Genomic DNA, 19504 nt, shown 5'->3' with positions numbered 1-19504 from the left:
TGGGGAAAAGTTAAACATTTCTAAAAGAAAATGTATATTTTTTGGCTAACCACAATTTTCTTTAATATAAAATAAACTGAAGCAGAGGTGAAAATGTGCAAAGAAAAACTCTGAGTTAAAGCTAATTAAACAATCTGTCTTGCAACCATAAATACTAATAAGGGAGCATGGCTCAGCCCCTTGAATCTTAAAGTTGAACCATTAATCCTTCCTAGGCTAGCATTGGTCTAAGATTTGGTACTGCTGCCAAGTGATGGTAAATATAGAAAAATGGTAGAATAATATTCTTCCCCACTGGGAAAAGCAGACTAGATTTATTCATTTATTTATTCACTCAACCATTAAATAGTTATTGAGAATTCACTATGTGTGCCAAGCATACAAAGGTATACACAAATGAATAAGGCAGAGTCATTACCCTCTAAGTCTAAAGGGGAAAGATAGGAATAAACAAGCAATTAATTACTATACAGCATGATGTGTGCTATGATAGAGCTCCATACAGAGTGAACAACTAGGGATGGTTCCTAACTCAGAGACATGGAAGGATCCATGTTTAAGAAGGGCTAGACTTCAGGAGAATTATGAAGATGATTCATTTAAAAACAATTCTAGAAGCAAAGCAGGTATCTTTTCCTATTGTGATAACAATATAGAATATTAAAATGATTAAATGATCTATCCCAAATCAATTCACTAGTTAGTGAGATTAGAATTTAGTTTTATAATACTGATTTTAAATGTCAGACTTTTTATACTTTATCCTATTTTATATTAATTTAAGTTAATACATGTTTGCAATTTAAAGAGTACTTTTAAAAAGTCAGGTTAGTCCATCAACTGGCGAATGGATAAACGAAATGTGTTATATCTACGAAATGGAATACTGTTCAGCCACACAAAAGAATGAAGTGCTGATACATGCAACAACATGGATGGAGCTTAAAAATATTTTGCTAAGTGAAAGAAGCTAGACACAAAAGACCACCTATTGTGTGATCACTTTGTATTGGTTTCCTAGGGCTACCATAACTAAGTTTATAAACTGAGTGGCTTAAAACAACAAAAGCTTATTGTCTCAGAGTTCTGGAGTCTAGAAGTCTGAGATTAGTGTTAATAGGGCCATGCTTCCCCTGAAACTTGTGGGGTTGAATCCTTCCTTGCATCTTCCTAGCTTCTGATGAGCTGCCAGCAATTCTTGGCAGTCCTTGGCTTACAGCTGTAGCCCTTCAGTCTGACCCTGTGGTCCCATGGCATTTTCTCCTCATATATATGTGTCTCTTCTTCTCTTCTGGTAAGGACAAAAGTCATAATGGATTAAGGGTTCCATTAATGGGTTCTTCCTATTCCACTATGGCCTCATCCTAATTAGTTATATCTGCAAACAACCTTAATTCCAAAGAAGTTTACATTCTGAGCTACTGGGGGTTAGGACTTCAACATATATTTTTTTGGGGAAACAACTCAACCCATAACACCATTTATATGAAATATCTAGGGTAGGTAAACACTACATAGAAGTGAAAAATAAATTAGTGGTGGCCAGGGGCTCAGAGTTACAGTGACTGTTTCATCAATATGAGGTTTTCTTCTAGGGTGATGAAACTGTTTCGGAGCTACATAGTTGCAACGATTGCACACTGTTAATGCACTAAATGCCACTGAACTGTACACAGTAAAATGGTTAAAATGATAAATTTTATGTTGTGTATTATAACAATGAAAAATAAATTAAAACCCAGGCCAAGTCATTATTGTTCCCCTTGATCACACTTTAAACCCATTTACCTTCCATTTTTAGGCTCTACTCATTTTAATATCCCTTTCCTACTACTTCCTTCCTACCCCAAACCCTGGAGTCAGTGCATGGCCTCCTTGCTGTAGTGCCCTTATTTTCTGTCCTGGGAGTCTCCTGTACTCTGCGTGTTTCTTTTCCTCATTTAACCCAAATGACTCTAAAAAGTTTGTTCTTTTAAAATTCCCATTCTCAGCTTTCGTTAGAGACTAACTCTCCTTATACACTCATGGCTGAAAAGAGCAGTGCTGTTTTTCCTACTGCACCAGCAACTCTTTCCTATCCTTCTCCTGTTGTCGTCAAGAATGTAACACCCTCGCATAAAAAGTCGTCAGTGGTAAGTAATTTCTTGTCCCTGAAATGAAAGCACATGGCCATTTTTCTACACACTGACTTTAAGGTCTCCCCAGTGTTGGGCAAGGCCTGCTCTGTTTTACTTTGTTTTGCTCTGGGAACTTACTCAAGCTGGTGGTGACCAATCCTGCTAGACGTGAATCTTGGCAGCAGGCAGCTAGAGAGTGAATTAGGAAGGCAATAGACAGGTAAGAGTTTGTTTGCAAACAACTGTAGTGTGAAAATGGCCTTAGTGCAATCATGTATATACCACAAGAGTGTTAGGGCCTCCTTGCTTCCAAGGACAGTTTCTACCAAATTCCTTGAATTCATATATTTTGCTTTCTTTATTTCTAATTCTTTAACTGGACAAGCAAGAAATGACCACATATTAAATTTGTGGTAGTAGCAGTAGCAGTAGTAGTAATAGTTACTGTTGGGGAATGGACTTTATTTCCCTTCAGTCTGCTAATTTCTTTATGGAGGTATTTTGACTTGAGTTATGCTCCCAGCAATTTGGTGAGTGAAATTCATCGGTTCAAGTTCCTGAATTATTTTATTAAACTGTGGCAATTATTGGGAATGCATTCTCTTTTTTCCTTTCCTATCTGTTTCAGACCAATCTGAGACAGCACCAGGTAAGGGAACAGGTTCTGCAGACTCGACTTCCCTTGTATGTGCTTCCAATTTACACATTTGCAGGGGATGGAAGTAACACTGGCAAGGCTTTCTGTCTACAGGTCAAGGCTATATTTTTCTTTTTAGCCTATCAGAAATAAATATAAACCCTTCCCCCCACCACACTTATTTTGCTTACACTGGTCCCAAATTAGGGAGGTGTAAAGGGGAAAAGGGATAAGTATTGACATTTTTAATACTGCAGTTAATGTTTATTTCATATTTGTTATGTGCCAGTCATTGTGCTAATCTCTTTATTTGAACCATCTCCTTTAATCCTCACAACAGTCCTATGCTTACACTGCAGACAAAATGAGGAGAATTTCCTCTTTCTTCTTTAACAATTCCCTTCAGCCTTCAGCTTATGATGTTTGTTTGTTTGTTTGTTTGTTTGTTTTTTGCTCCTTTTCTCTATCAAGGATACTTATTAATATGACACTACTTCACCTGGAAACAATTAGGGGGGCGGCAGAATAAAAGTAGCCTCAGTATCACACCAACTTGAAGTATGTTTCCCATACAAGAAAAGGTTTAGGGAGACATTAGTTGGGACACCTCAGAGCTAAGTTCAGACTTACTAAAAATACTTATATGTTCACCAAGAATGCTAATTCATGCTTATTATCCTGCTAACTTTCCTGGAAACAGATTCACTCTCACTAAATAGAAATCATTTGCTATTTTTAATTACTCACATGTTTCTTTTTCAAGCTGCATGTATTCCAAAAACATCTCTTGACCTGCTTTCTGTGAGCTAAATACTTTTTATTTGCTTTGATATTCTGCCAAGTGCCAGCTACAACATTGTTCTTAAATACATAATAACACACATCTATACTCTTATACACTGGAGAAACTTCAGAATTGTCTGACTAAAGATTTTTTAAATGCTTTTAGATAAAGATCAGGCACAACAACATTTCCACCAGCAGGAAAATATAGAAGCTCTTAAAACATGTGGTTCAGAAAGAAAGCACCATTGTGAATGTGGCTAAAGTATCCATATCTAGTGCTCTTATGTCATGCTGGTGTTAGTAACACAGACGTATGAAAATTAACATCTCCTTACAGGGAAACAAAGGAACAGCTGTAGGAGAAAAAATCACAGAGATGCCCCTGATAATAAACCAAGGAAAACCACAGCCAAAAACCTGAGGGGTGCTAGTCAATCAACATCATTTTACCTTCAAAAAACTCCCACTTTGTCTACCTCTCAAACAATTCACACTTAACTCCCAGGGAACCCTGCAGCAGCATTTGGCTCAAGGTGAATTGAATACATCTGCATAGATTTCCTTGTGGGTGATTTTTATTAATTTCTCTGCCTTGTCTTCTCTTATAGTGAGCCCTGACAAATCACACCACCACTGCAGCTTTGACAAGCAGACAAGTCTAAATTGGAGTTTTCTAAAAAAAAAAAAAAAAAAAAAAAAAAAAAAAAAAAAAAAAAGTGGCACTACCTTGAGAATAGGCTCAACAAAGCAGAAAAGAGATAAGAGGACGAGGATTTTATTCATCTCACTCTAGAGTCATTGGTGGGGGGCTGCAAGTTATTATAAGCTTATATATGCTCATTATACAATTGTAAGGTGTGAAATCAGCTGTGTTTTGATGAATACCATATGCTACCAGGGAACTCAGAGTCTCAAGAAGGAAGGCAATTCCTGCCAGCTGCATAGCACTAATGCTTGCTCTTTGGAATAGCACCAATATGCCCTTTTCCATTTGCATCAAGATGCACAAAGAGAAGGGCAGTTGTTTCCAAGAGGCAACACTGGCATTTTGGTGATTTTGGCCAAGGTCAAAGGAGAGCCAACCTAGTAGCCTCCTCGTTGGTCAGTAATTGCTAAGGCCTCTCCACGTGCTTTTGTGATATAGAGCCAAATAGGGAAACTAAGCTACCTGTCTAGTTAGAAGAAAAAGGAATATTCCTAAGCTGTTTATTTCTTCTTTCCTTTCTTTTTTTTTTTCTTTAATAGTGAAGGAGAGCAACTCTGAACACTAGAGGGAGTTCTAATTTTATTCACAGTCCTGTTTTCATTTTTAAATTAAGTGTTTGCATATTAAAAAAAGAAAAAATCAAAACTAAAAGGCATAAAAAAATGTAATGCAGGCTACTAATGCAGAGGGAAATGTATTTTCCCCATTGAGAAAATGAGGAAAGGTTTAACTTTCATTTTTGTGGAATGAGTCAAAGTACAGACTTTTATCTTTAAAACAATGATATAGATAGATGTATATTGAGAGTTCTCTCTTGTCTACTCAGCTTGAACTATCCTCAGCCTCCTAATATATATAATTACCCCAAGTGAGATGAATTTTATATATATGTGTGTGTATGTGTGTACGTGTGTGTGTGTATATACATGAATGATATGTCTGAAGCAAGTACTTTAATTTCCAGAATTGGAACACCAAGTGGAAGGGTTGAGGGTTTGCCAGAAGTTTAGAACTGTTATTTCTTACAGAAAAGAAGAAGCAAGCATGAATTATATAACTTTCTCTCTAAACATATTGAGCTGAACCATGTTATGAATTATCCACAAAATAACTCCATAAAAATGAACTTAGTTGTTTAAGATTTTATTTAAGTATCTCCTTGTTATGCATATAAACATATAGAAATGTAAGCTGAGTTCTAAGAGAATACTCTGAAATCCAGACTTGCTTTCATTTACTAATGACCAGTAATAGATGTGTAAAAAGGACAGAAATTCTCAGTAAAACAACGTATTAGTCCTGCCATATATTTTTAGCCCTAAATAAATGATTACAAGAGAAACAGCTTTATGAATGGAACTCTATACTGATTTTTTTTCAGTTTATACTCATCTTCACAACACAGTTCTTTATTACTTTCAATTTTTGTTCTGTATGCATATAGAGCATATAAGGTTTACTCCACAAATGCAAACATGCAAGAAATGTCATATTTTATTTATTTTAATTACATGGAATCTAACTCCAAGCCCTATCCCTGGCTGATGAAAAATTCTATCTCAGTTATTACTACTACCATTCTCCTGCCATAAGCCATGTGAAGGATACTGTGGAGTTTAGTATACAAAGGTTGGAGTAAAACATTTACTGCAAAACATTAGGGAAGCCCTTCTGGTCTCAGCTCCACACTATTCTAGTAAAATGTCCATTGCATATGCCTCCGTGTTCTATTGAAATCCAAGAGCTCTATTTTATTTTCTGTGGTTTCAGAATATTTTTAAACCATATGCCTTCCAGTGACATCCTGCAGTCCCCTAGACCTGCTATTCTTTTTAAGGTACTGCAAATAATCGAGTCATATGTCTTAATGTCTTTTAACCCAAGATCTCATATTCGTTTTACCATCTTTCACAGTCTTAGGCCCATTGCAGCCATTTCTTTCTTCTTAAAAGCACTCATACATCTTGTTTCCCAGGAGAAACTTCTTGCCCAGGAGCTCAGACTTTCAGAAAACTAAATTCAGGAAATGAAGTTGTCTGCGAATAACTTCTGCTTTCAGCTTGGTAACAGAGTAAGGAAGAGCAAAGAGTTCTAGTTTCTCTCTTGGAATAAGGGTTGGATAAATATTTTAAGAACAAAATAGAAATTCACATCATAATATATATTAATAATATCCTGCTATGTATGTTTCTGTGTTTTTTGAAATTTGTATAATGAGCATGCATGATTTTAATTAGAAAAATATTTTTTATTCGGTACCCTTTCTTTTGAGTTATTGTAAGTAGATGTGTTTAAACAAAGGATGTATTTAAGCAAAGGATGTAATAAAAAAGAAGTTTTCATGGGGAGGATTAATGAACTACACGATCTTTAGACTTTTTATACCCTGAATGATGCTGTTTCCCAATTCCATTAAGTTTTAATAACATTATTTTCCAATATATTACTAAAAATGATGATCATTTCTTATCTCATTTTGGAGAAAACTGAAGTTTTTAAGTCACATTTAATTTCTTAATTTTTTCTAAGTATCAATTTTGATTTCCACCTGTGAAGATTCTTCTGAAACAAAAGGGGTCAATCAGCATTCTAACAGGTATCTGGTAAAAGTAGGAGTTAAGATTCTAAAAATTAACTCTTGAGCAAGGCTGTTATTCAAATGATGATATGGGAAGAGCACCAACCAATCAGAGCAGATGTATGCCATTAAGAGGTGACAAATAATCTCCCTGATCCTGTGGTGCATCTCCAAAATTCCTTAGGTTAACTGAGATTATCACTAGATAATTTACTCCATCCAAATTTATATTAAATAACTGAGCCAAGAAGACCATATTTTTCCAGTTTACTGATGGATTTGTTGGATTAAGGTGTCACCTGTTTTTACAGCTGACTACTCTGCCAGTATTTGGAATAATGAAATGCCACCAAGGAGAAACCCTTTTGATGCATAGCACAAGTTTCCAGATATAGGGGCCCTCTACATCTGTGGGTTTTGCATCTGTGCATTCAATCATAGATCAAAAATATTTTTAAAAAATTGCACTGGATCAGAAAATTTAAAAAAATTACACCTGAGCTAAATATGTATAGCCTTTTTTTTTTGATCATTGATTCTCCTAAACAATACAGTATAACAATTATTTTTATAGCATTTAATTTGTATTAAGTATTATAAGCAATCTGGGGATGATTTAAGGTATGTGGGAGGATATGCGTAGGACATATGTAAATACTACACCATTTTATATCAGGGATGTGGGCATGCATGGAGTTTGGTATCAATGGGAGGTCTAGGAACAAATCACCCATGAATACTGAGGGACAGCTATATAGTAAATACCTTTTCAAGGTCTCTAATTTGTTCCAAGAATGGGTTTAACGACTCAGATAAGTGGCAGAAATTATAGTGGCATGGCACTGTGCTAAGTACCTAACAACAAACCCATGAAGGAAGCGCTAATAACATCCCCATCCTATGGAGAGTAAGTATCCCACACCATCCTATGAATAGTTAAGAAACAAACTGGATAGGTTGAGGTGGGATTAAGGGAGTTGAAGTAGTGAAGGAAAGGTATGTAAAGATCTACTAGCCAATAAAGACAGAGAGATTTGCAATCAAAACCAGATCAGCAGGAGTAGAAAAGCAATAAACTATTGGAGCAAGTGATAATTAACAGACTGTACCAGCAACTCCACCTTAACAAGACATCCAGTGAAAGAGATAGCTCCTCTGGTATCAGCTAATCCATAAGGTGTACTTTAACTGCAGATTTATGCAATTCCAAAACTTCCCTCTTTCAGAAGAAGACAGGTTTGACTTGCCAAGGCTATATATGAAGTATTATTAACTGCTTATACCAGCTGCTGGCTGTGTTCAGAAAAATTGTAGAAGAGCCGTCATTTGTCTCATTAGTTTGTAAGTTGCATTGAGATACTCCAATAGGTTAGTTTTAAAACCATTGTGTGTTTAAAGATTTAATGGCAGTTAGATGAGTTCTGCTTCTTTATTCTAACAACAGTGTCCATTGAAAACAATCATATATTCTATTCACTATAAATTAAAGAATTGGAAACAAATATTTTAAGAGGAACATCACCAAAGCAAGTCCTGATTAACAGTTATGTAATCTGCAGCAGTGAGTATTAAGCTGGCTTGAGGCTGGCAGAAGAGGTCAGAGGAGACATTCCCCAGCCCCACCTGAGCCCTGGCACATGCACAGATTCTAACATACTTTCCTTTGACCACCTGAGTTAAGAATTACCAGAGGATTTAAAGGGTGTTTTGTGCTTTGAAAATTGGAAATATTTGATTCCTTCTATGCTGTATTCTATAGAAATGTATATTTTATAATACCTTCAAGTACTGGTGTGTCAAAGTACACTGATTACAGTGCTTATTTTAAAAACAAAAATTAAAAAACTAATAAAAATCTTCTAGCTCAAATTCAGGTCTTCTGGAAGCAAGTTATTTTGGGGGAGAGCTCTGTGGGTGGCTTTAAGTTCTTATTTTTGCACTCTGAATACAGCTGTCACTTGTAACAAAATTATAGAGAGTAAAGCCCTGCTATAGTTGGCTATTTAGTCCACAGCCAGGAGGCATCTTTTTCACAGTATATTCCCTGGTGACTTGTCTAATCCAGTTTAAAATGACTAAAATGATAAACCCAGAGAACTTTTACTGAGACACTCTTAAATAGTCTAATAGAACTTAATTGTTCCAATAATATTACCAGATTCATCATCTGGTGCAAAGAAATAAAAGGAAAAGTTGAACATTTAATTTATAAATTTATTTTTAAAAATGCATCATCTGGTGAAATTGAATTAATTTGGGATATTTAGCATTAGGATTTTTTAAAAATATAACTTAATATAGATAATGTTGTAACAATGATAAGAGATATTTCTTTGGTCTAGTAGAATCATGGGAAGAATTACTGGCTATTTAATACCAACCTTCATATTTATTTAATACCAGTCTTCATATCCTAGACACAAATTAGCAAGGCCAACTCTAGAGAAAAATTTTAAACTGTAAAAGTATTCTCCACACAGCTTTTTAAATTTTTTTCTTTTTTCTTTTCTCCTCTCCACTGGCTTAATGACTTCTGCTACACCTTTGCCACATATAACACCACACTCTTAAAATCTACCCCATGCCAGAATCCCTTGGATTCTAGAAATTCATTGCTTTCTTTTCTATAACCCTTTATCCCTGATTCTTCAAATCTTAGCTATCTTTTTTTCTCATTTCCTCAGCTATTTGCTCCCTGTCAGGTGAGTAATGAATAATCTAGTAAGCAAATTATTGTTTAAAAAATAATTAGCTTCCACATATATATTTTCTGCTCTTCATAAAATACCCACAATCAAATATTCTCTTTATCATAAAAAAGAGGGACAGTATAATGTCAGCATAGCAGATTCCAACAGGCAAGTGTATAATATTACAAGAATTCATTTGAAAATAAAAGGTTTAATACTCAGAATATTTTACTCATGAAAGCAATTTTATATAGCCTGAGCAAGTGTGAGACCCTGTCTCTACTAAAAATAGAAAAAATTAGCTGGGTGCGGTGGTGTGTGTCTATAGTCCCAGCTACTCGAGAGGCTGAGGCAAGAGGATCGCTTGAGCCCAGGAGTTTGAGGTTGCTGTGAGCTAGGCTGATGCCACAGCACTCTAGTCTAGGCAACAGAGCGAGACTCTGTCTCAAAAAAAAAAAAAAAAATTATAAATTCTGGTTAGTTGATCAACTGGTATGTACAAACTGAATTAATCCATATTACCTTTGTCTATCATTACACTGTGTTCCTTTGTTGCTAAGAGAACATATCCTCACTTTCAAATGAGAATGCATGACTACCGACGTGAGCAAGTGCGTCATTTCTCAGCTCATGTGCTGGCTAGTCTCCAAAAGACAACTCCCCAACACAAGCAGAACTTCCACGACCTCTCCACCTCTGTGGATATAATAGTAGGAGGAACAGTACGGGATTATCATCTCTTTCAAAGGAGATATTATACAAGTGGTTAGAGCAGAAGGTGGAGAAACTGTGTTGTAGTTGAGATAAAAGTGAAACATGAGTTCTAATGAATATCGAAAACAAGAATGAGGTTTCTGTTTATGCAATGATTAAGAATTTTATGATGATCATTCTATGCACCTGTGCACCAGGAGACTTGTGGAAATATAATTGATCCTTATTTTAGAATATTTTCTATTCCAAACTTCAAAAAGTTGCCTAGGTGTCACTTTTGTATAAAATAGGATAATAGTTTCTATACACAGTTCTGCTTTTACAAATTATTTAGGGCAGACTAAAATTCCTTTCTCCCTCCCTTCTTTTCTTCCTTCCTTCCTTCCTTCCTCCTTTCCTTCTTTCGTTTCCACAATTAGCTTTATTTGGCTTGCTCTGAACACAAATAGTCTAATGTCATTTGAAATTAAGTTCTAAATTTGATACATTTTCTAAATGAAATATAAAATCTTCATTTCTTATTAAATAATAAATTATACTTTAGACAGTTATAGACTTTTAAATAAATACATGCTTCCTTAGGGGAGAATTTTTAGTTTCTTTTAAACATTTATATTTTGTCTTTGTAAGTGTGATAAAATATAATTTTTGATCAGTAATATTTGGAATTTGTCTTTTACTGCTTATTTGCTTTTGATTGGCTTATTTAGCAGTTAAAATGAAGAAATTTATAGAAGAAATATAAAATTGTAAGTGGAGATTCAGAGTGGTCCTGTAATATTTTTAGGATGTAAACACTTTTCTGTTGTTAAAACTTTATAGATTATTGGCGCTTTCATTAATTTAAAAAATCGTAATTGGCCGCCTGCAAAGTAAATAGCACTGTTCTAGTGGACCTCTCAGTCTAGAGATGGTGCTATGCATCTGGGAGATATTTATCTATGGTAAAAATTATCAAGAGTGATGTGGGAGCCCTTCATTTAACAAGATACAAGTTAACATACGTCACATTAGGATGAAAATTATTTTCTTCAGCTAAGTGGTTAGTCAGTAATAACTACAGGCTATGAAATCTGTAACAATGTTTGCAGTTAGCTTTAATTTGGTAGAGACTTTGATTTCTGCAATTCAGAAGTCTCATTTATAGTACTTCACATTCCTTGATGACTTATTTTGTATATAGCTGTTCTAACTCATTGTAGACATGACATATAAAAGAGACAAGGACATCATCTAAGTTTTCTAAATATTTTTTAAACTGGAATATACAATGCATTGATAGTTTTATTCATTAAATATTCTGTTTGATCTTCCATTTATTTTGTTAATTTTTCAAATAAAATAGAGACCTAGAAGTGAAATGACTTTCCATATTTTCTGTGTCTGGATAATAGCATAAAACAATAAAGCATTTGTTGCTGACAGTGTTTGCGTGAATAATGCAAGCAGGGTAAGGACCAGTTGTAGCCCTCCACTTCTCCTGCCTGTGTTGTTGCAATGTGCATTTACAAAAAAGCTTTTACTTCATGTTTTTATTTTTAACACTTGCAAAGAAAGAAAAAAAGCTGCAAGTTCCTGACCATGTGAGTTAAGGGTGGTGGCTCTCTATTAAGTGATCCATTTGCTTATAGCCACCAAAAGCAAACCCTGTGTTACATAAAATCTCTTCATTGTAACAGATCTTTAAGCTGTTGAATGTCTTTCTGCAGCATTCTTTCTCTTTTTTTTTTCATAGCCCAGGCAGTGTTATCTAGTAGTCATAAATTGTTATCTAGTAGTTGTTATCTAGTAGTCATAAATTAGGGTAATGAAAAGAAAACTCAGGATAACAAAAAGGAATAATTCAAAATAAAAGGAAAGAAAACTGATACAGAGATGGAGAATACTAGAATTCAAGAAAACTGATTTTCTAGTACCTATTCTGCTGCTAATTGTGTGACCATGGGCAAGTCAAAGATCTCCAACAATTTAACCTAATGACCTGCATAATGAAGTGTTATGAGATAACATATAAAATTATTTAAGCACATTATGAAAATGCTGAATAGATTTACCAAAGACGTAGCAAAGTAACATAGGTAAATTACTTTCTTAACAATACTAGCTAAATGTTTTTAACCAGCATGTTGCACACCTCCTTTAAAATAGTTAAAACTTGAATATTTAGAAATACCCTTGCTCAGTTAATTTCTCTTCAAAACTCTATTGAGTACCCTGTTATTCAAGGCACTTTGCTGTGGCCTCTGAGGCCCACATGATCTGACTCTTAAGGTCTCTTTCTTTGATTTCGATGCTTGCAACTTTCTTCCTTAAAACACCTGTGCACCAGCCATATCTGCATGGCTTGTCCTTGTATTCCTTTCATAATTCTCATAAAATATCTTGTCACAAGGGAAAACTTCCCAGACCACATTATATAAAAGAGCACATACTCCGTCTCTCTTAATCTCTTTAATCTGCTTTATTTGTATTAAAATCTGGGACCAATCTCCTTGGGTTTCTAGTTTTGCCATTTAATAACTCTCTATTTGATCAAGTTACTTAATCTCTCTGTGCCTCATTTCTCTCATCTATAAAATGAAAATACAAGCAGTAGTCTTCTCATACATGAATTAAAAATAATAATTTTTAGGTGCATTAGCCGTATCTGGCATACAGTGTTACATGAGTATTTATTAATATTACTATTCTTTTTATTATTATCATTGATTATCACAAGGACCAAAAAAAATCTTACATTTGTATGCCTCTTAAAATTCACCAGAACAATTTATATGAAGTACATTGGAAGCAAATCACAAAAATCATGAATGTAGCAAGTCTTCCTGACTTCTCAGACTTTCATAATCACCATGTGGAAGATCCTCATGTGAAATGCAGCATTTTGAATATTTTATTGTAGATAATCTTCTCCAGGAGTCAATGTTACCCTGAAAGGTGTAGGGCAGAGATGACTTTGCCACAGTTATAGGCCAACCTGAAAATACAGAAGGATCTCCCTCTTAAGAATAAGCTTGCTAGTGTCCAATGCATTTATTATAGTCTTTTCTGTGTTCTATGCAGACTGAAGGAAGAGAAGGTATGTCTAAGCTAGCAAGGTTCAAGATATAGCAGCAAATAATTGATTATATAGCTGTATACATCCTTTGTCCAAGTTACTCTTCCCTGATGTAGCCATGTGACCTACCTGAATCCATTATTTCTGATGTCCACTCATTGTGGTCTCTGTTTGTCTATCTCAACACTGGCAAAGGGGTATCGTAGTTTGTCTATATTATCAGAAGACTATAAAGTTATGTAAGTTTTCTGAATATGTTCAGTTTTCTGGTATTATTATTGTCATATTTCCCTGTACCACAAAGACATCTATGATTATAACTTCATCTTCTTAGCCCTGTCTCTAAATCTATTTTCTTGTTCACAGAGGCTGATGGTTTTAAATAATAATCCAAACCTCCTGCCAATTGGGTACAATATTAGTACTGATGAAGGTGGAATCCACTGTAAATATTAAGATGTCTAGTTTCCAGGAGGACCAGAGACTCAAAACCATCCATGCCCCCTTTTGTAACAAGCCACATTGATGATGTCATAGATTTAAGTAGATAATGTTGAGAAACTTCCTCATTTTACTTGATTTTCTCCATCTCACTGAACTTTGTTTACTATTAGCATAATCATTGGGAAAAGAAGGGTGAAATTAAATTTCTGTTGGATTCTCCCTCCTGCAACCCTCTGCACCTTTATCTCAAAAGGCAAGAAACTGGTTTTCAGGGACTCTGTCCCATTTTGAACACGCGATAATGACACTCTATGGAACTATACCCTCCAGTAAAATACAATGGCATTTAACACTCAGCGAAATCATGAAGAGAAGCTAGAAATCAAATTACTGCTCATTGTGTTTTTTCTCTCTCAAAGGAAATTTTAATGATTTCCACCTGCATGTTTGAAAAAGCTTAAATTCTAATTTATAGCTCTGCAAATTAGAATTAAAGTTATATGGATATCTTTTATTTCCTGAAATGATATTGAATATTTAGAAAAGAATGTGAGTCTCAAGTGTCCTTGGTCTCCCTGAAGATAACCTGCAATTTACCTTCTTTCTAGTTGGAAATAGATTTTACTTGCTCTCTGAAGAAGCCTCACACTACCAGAAAAATGAAACTTCTTTATGAATCATCAGAAATGTTCTAAAATGCCAGAAAAATAAACATAGAAAATCCTATGATCTTCTGAGTATTTGTAGAGATCTATCCTAACAGTGTCCACTTGTCACTAAGTCAAAAGTCACTTTCTAAATGCCTTAAGCCACTTGGCTCTCTTGCTAAGAAAAAGACAAATTTGGAGAGGATCATCTGGGGCCATTTCGAAAACTCTTTGTGATGAGGATCACACAAATTGAAATTGTTGACTCAGTAGGCATGGATTGGTATATAGAGATTTTCATATAATAGTTAAAATTTTGAGCACCACATTCTTAAATTTCCTCTGATATAAACATAGATGTAGCATATTTTCCACAAAAATAGCACTGTCATTTACTGACATTTTACAATGAATAGGCAGTGCAAGGCATCCTATCATTGTCGTCACTTTGTAGGTGAGAAAACTGAGTTTCAAGATGTTTAAGTCATTTTTGTAAGGTTAGATAGTAAAATCTGAAACTGGCTTTGAATACAGACTACCCGATTCCAGAGTCCAGTTCATACACTAAATTATAGCACCTCTCTTTATAAAATACAGTCCTGGAAATACACGTGTAGTGATCATTATTTTTTCAATTGAAACAATCCAATATCTCATTATAAAATTGGAATCATTGTTATTGGAAAAATGTTTTAATATCAAGACTATGATCATCAATATGTTGTAATTAACATTTGAAAACGTATGCTTCATAAAAGCTGATTTTAAATAAAAATAAAGTGTTTAAACTTTTAGACAAAATATAAATAAAATTCTAAAGTTAAATTTATTACAAATAATTTGGAAAAATAAAAGATACACTTATGTAAATACTGTGTGTGTTTACATACACATATATTTTAATTAAACTTCTATCTTAAAGCAATAATAGATTCACATGTAGTTGTAAGAAATAATACAGAGAGATTTCATGTACTTTGTACTCAGTTTTCCCCAATAGTACATCTTCCAGAACCTCCAAAACAGTCAAGATATGGAGCATTCCCATCACCACAAGGATTTGTTTATAATAGTGTTCTATTGCTGCTATTAAAAAAAAAATTACACAATTTAGTGGCTTAAAACAACACAAATCTTGTATTTTACAGTTCTAGTGGTCAGAAGTTTGCGGTGCATCTCTTGGCTAAATCAAGGTGTCAGTGGGGCTAAGTTTTATCTGGAGTCTCTAGAGAACAATCCTCTCGACTTTTCCAGCTTCTGAAGGCTGCCTTCATTCCTTAGCTCTTGGCCCCCTTCCATCTTCAAAGCAGAAATGTCCTATTAAACCTTTCTCACTTTCTATCACTGTGACGTTGATTGTTCTGCATCCCTCTTCCACATTTAAAAGACTCTTATGATTACATCAGGCCCACTCGAATAATACAAGATAATCTCTTTATTTTAAAGTCAGTTGATTAGCAACCGTATTTTCATCTGCTACCTTAAATATTCCTTACCAAGTTACATAATATATTCACAAGTTCAGAAGATTAGGATGTGGATATCTTTTGGCAGGGGTGTAGGGGAATGGGGCATTATTCTGCCTTATTGCCCATTTATAGCCATAACCACTAACCTATACCCTCTGTACTCTCTTCTTCCCATTCTTAACCCTTGGAAAACAGTAATCTTGTATGCATTTTTGTAACTTGGTCATTTCAACAATGTTATACAAATGGAAATACATAGCAGGTAACCTTTGGAATTGGCTTTTTCACTCAGCCTAATTCTCTAGATATTTATTCAAGTTGTTTTGTATGTCAATAGTTCATTGCTTTGTATTGCTGAAGAGTATTCCACAAATGTACCATAGTTTTTAACCATTCATTTGTTGAAGGACATCTAGTTCTTTCCCATTTTTGACTATTTCAAATGAAGCTGCTATGAAGATTAATTTATAGTTTTTTACATAAACGTAAGTTTTAATTTTTCTGAGATAAATACCTAGAAGTGAAAACTACTGGGCTATCTGGTAGATGCATGTTTCATTTTTTAAGAAACTGCCAAATTGTTTTCCAGAGTTAAAATCTCAACAGCAACGTATAAGTGACCTGCATCTTGACAACATTTGGTATTGTCACTATTTTTATTTCAACCATTTTAATATGTATATAACGATATTTCATTGTCATTTTAATTTTCACTCTTCTAATGGCTCAAGGTGCTGAACATCTGCTTATGTGCTTATTTGTTATGTATATGTCATTCCTGATGAAAAGTCTGTTCCTGTATTTGACCATTTTTTAACTGGATCTTTCTTTCTTTCTCTTCTTTTCTTATCTTTTCTTCCTTCCTTCCCTCCCTTTCCCTTTCCCTTTCCCTTTTTTTCCTTTCCCTTCCCTTCCATTTCCTTCCTTCCTTCCTTCCTTCCTTCCTTTTCTGCTGAGATTTGAGAATTCTTTATGTTAGGTAGATAATGAAGGATTCTAGGTCTCCTAGGGACAGAAGCAGGTGTCTTGCCTTGGTGCAATTGCCCTACCTGGCAAGAAGGACAAGGCTGGGCCCCAGGCCCCCATCTTGGTTCTGCCCCACCTTAATCCTGTCCCAAGCAACTGCCATACCTGGGGTAGGAGGGAATACCCTACGAATCTGCCAATCAGAACTTAGTGTACAAACTGCAAAAGAATGCAGAGGATGATTGAGTTGGAAAGTGACCTAAAACAGCCAGCTTTCAGAGATGCTCTTGGAACATCTGCATGTATAGTAAGACTCAGGTCATATAACTCCCAATTGTCCAATCAAAGTGGTTCCATGGTGATGTCTGAGCCACGAGGGAGGTCCCTATCTGGATGCTACAAAACAAGACCAAGACCATAACCAAGCCCTTCATTTTGCTCTCCCTTTGCTGTGACAATGGGTCTGGTTGTTATCTGTGGTGTATGTACCAAGCTCTGTAACCCTATTTCTTGTTATTGCTCTATAATCCTATCTTTCTCTCAATAAACCTCATTTGCGTGCTTGCTTTACTTTAGTGCGTCTGATCATTCTTCAGCCATGGGCACACCAAGATCTGACATTTCAGACCCCAAAACCTGACATTCACATATTCCAGAATGTAGTTCGTTGTCAGGTGTGGTTTGCAAATATTTTCTCCCACTCTGTAGCTTGTCCTTTTAACTCTTTCTACAGGATCTTTTTCAGGGGCCAAGATTTTCTTTTCTTCTTCTTCTTCTTCTTCTTTTTTTTTTTTAAAAAAAAAACAAAACAGCTTTATTGAGATAGTCACATATCATACAATTCAGCTACTGAAAGTGTACAATCTCATGGGTTTCAGTTTGTTCACAGGGTTGTGCAACCGTCACCACAATCAGTTTTAGAACATTCAAAATTGTTCTAAATGAGAGAAAAATAATTATCTACTGTATTAAAGCTTGGGTGCTTTTATGTTATATAGCTGAACTTAATCTTAACTGATAAAAATAGTACAGGGTGGTGTGAGAGTATGTGTGTGTACAAGGGAATTGCTTTGCCTTTAGTTTTCACTGAGAACCAAAGGTGTCAGCTTATAGTTCAAAGTCTTCCTCCAACCTGCTTCATCTCACCAATAAATTCCTTCCTGTTGAGATGTCGTGTCTGTGTGATTCTGCCTTCATCCCCAGCTTCCCTGATTCTTTTTTGATTTTGATGAAGTCCAGTAGATCAATTTTTTTCTCTTGTTAATTGTGCTTTTGGTTTTAAGTGTAGAACTCTTCGCTTAGTTCTCGATTCTGCAGTTATTCTTCTATTTTTAAAAAACATTTTTTTTTACAGCTTTACATTTTGCATGTACGTCTGTGATTCATTTAGAGTTAATTTTTGTATAAGGTGTAAAATTTAGGTTGAAGTTCGTCTTCCTTCATCCCTCCCAAGCATATCTAATTGCTTCAGCACCTTTGGTTGAAAGGCTACTCTTTCTCCATTGATGTGCTTTTGCAACTTTATCAAAAATCAGTCGGGCAAATTTGTGTGGCTCTTTTTCTGGGTCCTTTATTTTGTTCCATTGATTTATGTGTCTATTCCTCTACCAGACATAGTCTTAATTGGTCAAATTTAGAACTCATTGCATTTATTTATAATTCTTTGGAACTCTGCAGCATGTGTAGTGATATCTTCTGACTCATTCCTGATACCAGTAATTTGTGTATTCTCTCTTTTCTTCTGTGTCAGTCTCAGTGGAAGTTTGTCAATTTTATTGATATTTTGAAAGAAGCATCCCTTTGTTTCATTGATGTTCTATTATAATTTCTTCTATTGTTTTTCTGTTTTAAATTTCACTGGTTTCTGTCTTTACCCTTATTTTCTTCTTTCTGCTGCTTTGTGTTTTTGTTTGTGTTTGCTTCTCTTTTTCTAGGTTCTGGGTAAAAAAAAATAACTATACAATTAGTAATATCCTAAAATCAAACACCCATATTGTCAGCTTATTTAGGGTGCAGAGAACCTACAGTTATGTCTCTTCCTAGGATGGCCTCTATCCAGTGACTGATGAAATGGATCTAGACATCATGACTCAACTTACGAAAACTCAAAAAGATCTTTCTAGCTCTAGAGATAACTGTGGGGTTAGCCAAGGCTTTCATTGGACCTACATTAAAATTGACTGTTTGCTGTACCCAGTCCTGCTTTTCCTTTCCCTTCTAGTGTTCTTGCCCTTAAACGCTGTCCATAAGAAACATCCTTTATGATAAACTCCATATCAGAGTCATTTCTTGGTGAACTCAACCTGCCACAGAGTTTGATAATTGTTATATCTTAACTAGTGGTTAGTCAGGTTTTCACTTTTTAATACTGATAGACTCTGATTTATTTTTATCATGTTAAGTTTGTGCTTTCAATGTAATCATTTTATCACTTTTGTGTTGTCTCATTTTGCCTTCTTTTGGATGATTTTTTCCCTCCTTTTTCTTTTTCTTTGTAAGTTAGGCAGTCTTAGTTTATTGTTTTCCCTTTGAAAATGTAATGTTTACATTTTTTCTATTTATTTGTTAGTTATTCTAGATGTTTCATTTCATATAAATAAAAAATTCTAAAGTTATTCAAATTTCTTGACTCTTCTATAATTTATTACAATGAAATAAAAGCATTTTCACTATGATCTCTATATTACAAAAA

The sequence above is a fragment of the Eulemur rufifrons genome, chromosome 6 (assembly GCF_041146395.1).
Source record: "Eulemur rufifrons isolate Redbay chromosome 6, OSU_ERuf_1, whole genome shotgun sequence".
In the NCBI taxonomy this organism is placed as follows: Eukaryota; Metazoa; Chordata; class Mammalia; order Primates; family Lemuridae; genus Eulemur; species Eulemur rufifrons.
This window is presented reverse-complemented; position numbering follows the sequence as displayed.